Source organism: Pinus tabuliformis, chromosome 8, assembly GCF_031772625.1.
Source record: "Pinus tabuliformis cultivar Carrire ecotype Pingquan chromosome 8, CPIR1, whole genome shotgun sequence".
NCBI classification, from domain to species: Eukaryota; Viridiplantae; Streptophyta; class Pinopsida; order Pinales; family Pinaceae; genus Pinus; species Pinus tabuliformis.
The window spans coordinates 112,350,245-112,355,298 of NC_142294.1; positions in this window are offsets into that span (position 1 = coordinate 112,350,245).

The following is a 5,054-nucleotide window of genomic DNA, read 5'->3' on the forward strand; positions in this document are numbered from 1 at the left end:
CGATTTTAGTTCCTAAGGTTGAAACAGTGACACGTGGAACTTCTAACAAGTTCTCTCTATTGAACTATTCTATAATTAGGTCATCGTGGGAGATTTGACATAACTCTTCCCTGTAGAATCCAATTTTGATTAGACCTACGAGGTTATAAACAAGACTCAGAGGGATACTGCAAGACACAATTTCAGAGATTGGAGATCTGAAATTACAAATTTACAATGGTTTCAAGATCGAACTCCTAAAATCAAGAAAAGGCAATATGAGGAAGTTTGATGACAAGGATCCATTAAATTGGATACTACAAATGGAGCAATATTTTGATTTACATGAGGTGCAACTGGTACAAAAGGTACGTATTGAATCTTTATATTTAGAACCGAATCAATTTTTATGGTATGAAGGGCTTTGTTATCGTAAACCACTTGTCACGTGGTCAATTTTCATGGAGGAAATAATAACACATTATGAGGATACAAAGAGAAACACCTTGTTTATCTAATTGATAAATATCAAACAAAATGGTTCAATGGTAGAGCACATTAAGGAATTTAAAAAATTGAATATAAGGGTAAATGATATTCCAGAGAAGTAAAGTATTGATGTCTTCATAGGGACTTTAAAGGTTAACATTCAACATGAGGTTCATCTTTGGGAACTTGATTCATTGGAGAAGGCATTCAGGTTGGCAAGAAAAATTGAAAGTGAAATTATGGAAACAACGAATCCCACCACTCATGACTATAATTATGGAAGTGTTTTTTCTCCTAGCCTTCCACAACCTACAAGGTTTACACCACAACAATTGGAAGAAAAAAGAGAAAAAGGGCTTTGTTACAGTTGTAATAAAAAATACACTAAAGGTCATAAGTGTGTTGAGAAGAAATTATTTTACATAGATTGTGAAGAGGAGGAAGAAAAGGATCAAGAAACATCAAAATAAGAGGATATACACCAGGAACCAACCCCAGAGAAAGAAGAAATGAATCTGACCATATATTGTAAAGCATTGGCAAGAATTACCACTCCTTAAACTCTCAAGATAGAAGGACATATCAAGAAGAAAAATGTTCAAGAAGTGAAAGATCACATCAAGCATCAAGAAATTAATCTGACCATATCTTGTAATGCATTGGAAGAAATTACCACTCCTCAAACTCTCAATATAGAAGGACATATCAAGAAGAAAAAGGTTCAAGAAGTGAAAGATCACATCCGGCATCAACAACAAGTTATCCAACTTTTAAAGGATAACACCACTTTGGTGCAGAATCGAATGAAAGAATAGGCAGATCAACATTGCAGTGAAAGAATTTTTGATGTAGGCGATTGGGTATTTTTACGACTACATCCATACAAACAAATGTCCCTCAAGCAAGTTATTTATGAGAAGGAAATGTTAGCAATACTACATGCATTTAAGAAATGCAGACCTTACCTAATGGGAAGGCACTTCAAGGTAAAAACGGATCATGATAGTCTTAAATACTTTTTAGAACAAAGATTATCTTGAGAAGAACATAAAAAATGGGTCACAAATATGTTGGGTTATGACTTTGAAATCATCTACAAAAAAGGGAAGAAAAATGTTTTGCAAATGCACTCTCAAGAAAGGATGAGGATGTGGAAGCATTGTTTTGTGTTATTTCTATCCAACCAAATTGGATAAACGAAGCAAGGGATGAATGGAAGAATGACGAAGAAGTGTGGCCACTCATTCAAAAGTTGCAAAAGATCCCAGTTCAAATAATATTGCCAGAACTTGACGAGGAACAAAAAATCATATTGGAACCTGAAGCAGTCACAGAAACAATAACCCGATAGCTATGAAATCGATCAATTTCAGAGTATATTGTCATGTGGAAGAACTTACCCGCTGAAGATTCCACATGGGAGGACGAGAATTTTATATAGAAGCATCCAGAACTACTCAAGTGTTGAGGACAACGCTTTTTGAAGGGGAGGGGCATGTTAGGTCCCTATACTACTAGTGTAACCCCTTATTGTTATTAGTGAAACCCCCTTATTATATTGTTGTGCCCATGTAGTCCCCATATTGTTATTATTGTGCCCCATAGAAGCACACTATTTTTATTGTTGTGTCCTTACATTATTATTGTTATGTCGACTTTGATTACATTATGACCCCTTATACTCTTATATATAGAAGGGAGGTATTGTCATTTGTATCATCCAAGAATTGTTCATTTGTGTAATGTAAAGGAGGTTGCCCCCTTGAAGAGGTTGATTTCTAAGTCGTTGATCTATCTTTTCTATCTTTTTGTGAGTTGGTTTCATAACAGAAGTGTTGTTGCCCCTAGCCTTCCACAACCTACAAGGTTGACACCACAACGGAAGAAAAAAGAGCGAAAGGGCTTTGTTACATTTGTGATAGAAAATACACTAAAGGTCATAAGTGTGTTGAGAAGAAATTATTTTACATAGATTCTGAAGAGGAGGAAGAAAAGGAACAAGAAACGTAAAAATAAGAGGATATATACCAAGAACAAACCGTAGAGAAAGAAGAAATGAATCCAACCATATCTTGGAATGCATTGGCCAGAATTACCACTCCTCAAACTATCATGATAGAAGGACATATCAAGAAGAAAAAGGTAATAGTGTTGATTGATTCGGGAAGTACCCATAATTTTATTCATTGTAAGATAGCCAAGGAATTGAATTGCTTCCTATATCCAGCACCAGAGTGTCAAGTGGTGGTTGTAAGTGGAGGAACCATAAATTGATTTGGAAAGTGCCATAATATCAAGCTATCCAAGGGAGAATATGTATTGAATAGCCCAATGCTTTCCATTCCAATGGGTGGTGCTGATGTTGTACTAGGAGTCTAATGACTACAATCCTTGGGTATAATAGCTTTTAATTTTCAAGAATGTTTCATGAAATTTTCTTCGGAAGGAAAACAAGTTGAATTAAGGGGTATCACAAGGAAGCTAGGAAAGATAATCAGCTCTAAAAAAATGACAAAGCTTCTAAAGAAAGAACAACAAGGCATAATTACACAATTATTTTTGCTAGAGGTTCCCACATCGAAATCATCTATTTCTCCAGATCTCCAAAAAGTCTTGGACAATCATTCCAAGGTATTTGAGACTCCCAAATGCCTCCCACCTATTCGTGATCATGATCATGCTATTCATTTGATTCCAAGAAGTTTTCCTCCAAACATCATGCCTTACAGATATCCCTATGCCCAAAAGAGTGAAATTGAATGTATGGTTGCAGAAATGCTAGAGGCTGGAATAATTCAACCTATTCAAATTTCTTTCTCTGCTCCAGTAGTATTGATGCACAAGAAGGATGGGTCATGGCACATGTTCTGGATTTTAGGGAGCTCAACAAGCTCACTATTAAACATAAATTTCCCATTCCTGTCATTGATGAATTATTGGATGAATTGCATGGATCAATTTATTTCACCAAGTTGGATCTTCATTCAGGATATCATCAAATCAAAATGAAGACTGAAGACATTCCAAAAACAACATTTAGAACTCACGAGGGTCATTATGAATTTTTGATCATGCATTTTGGCCTTACCAATGCACCTTCTACATTTCAAGGTTTGATGAATTCCATTTTCAAACCCTTAGAAAATGTGTGTTAGTATTTTTTGATGATATACTAATCTATTGCAAGTCTTGGAAGGATCATGTTCAACATTTTGAAAAGGTGCTCAAACTATTGGAGGAGAAACAATTATATGAAAAAAGCTCCAAATGTTTCTTTGGAGTACAAGAGGTGGAGTATCTGGGTCATATTGTATCTCATGAAGGTGTGAAGGTAGATCCTAGCAAAATTAAAGCCATTAAGGAATGGAAAATCCCCACATCCGTAAAGCATCTGTGAGGATTTCTCGGGTTGACAGGGTATTATCGCAAGTTTGTTAATAATTATGGGTGAATAGTAGCACCTCTAGCAACATTATTGAAGAAAGATGAATTTTCATGGACTCCAGAAGCAACGAAGGCCTTTAAACATCTTAAAGAGGTAATGTGTTAAGCATTGGTCTTAGCTACGCCAGACTTAACAAAAACCTTTATTGTGGAATGTGATGCCTCAGGAAATGGAATTGGTGCTGTTTCAATGCAAGAAGAAAGACCCATTGCTTTCGAAAGTCGTCCAATCAAAGGAAAGTATTTACACAAAGCTATTTATGAGAAGGAAATGTTGGCAATACTACATGCACTTAAGAAGTGACGACCCTACCTAGTGGGAAGACACTTCATGGTAAAAACAGATCATGATAGTCTTAAATACTTTTTAGAACAAAGATTATCTTCAGAGGAATAGCAAAAATGGGTCACAAAGATGTTGGTTTATGACTTTGAAATCATCTACAAAAAGGGGAAGCAAAATGTTGTGGCAGATGCACTCTCAAGAAAGGATGAGGATGTGGAAGCATTGCTTTGCACCATTTCTATTATCCAACTAGATTGGATAAATGAAGCAAGGGATGAATGGAAGAATGATGAAGAAGTGTGGGCACTCATTCAAAAGTTACAACAAGATCCCATTACATCTGATACATTTTGCTGGAAAAATGATTTGTTATGGTACAAAGATCACTTATACCCACGTAATAATTCCCAACTCAAACAAAATATTCTTATGGAATTGCATACCTCTCCCTTAGGAGGGCACTCATGATTTTTAAAAACTTACCACAGGGTTAAGAAGGAATTTTTTTGGGATGGACTTAAATCGGATATTCAAAAGTTTGTGGTGGAATGTTTGGTTTGCGAACAAAATAAAGTTGAAATAATTAAGACCCCAGGTCTATTACAACCTTTATCCATTCCAAGCCAACATTGGCAGGAGGTTTCAATGGATTTTATCACAGTCTTACCCAAGTTCGAAGGAAAGAGTGTCATCATGGTGGTAGTTGATAGGCTTACCTAGTATGCACACTTTTGTGCATTATCACATCCATTTAAAGCCGTTATAGTTTCTACTACATTTATGGAAACAATTCAAAAGCTACATGGAAACCCAAAGATTATTGTAAGCGATATAGATCCCATTTTCACTGGAAATT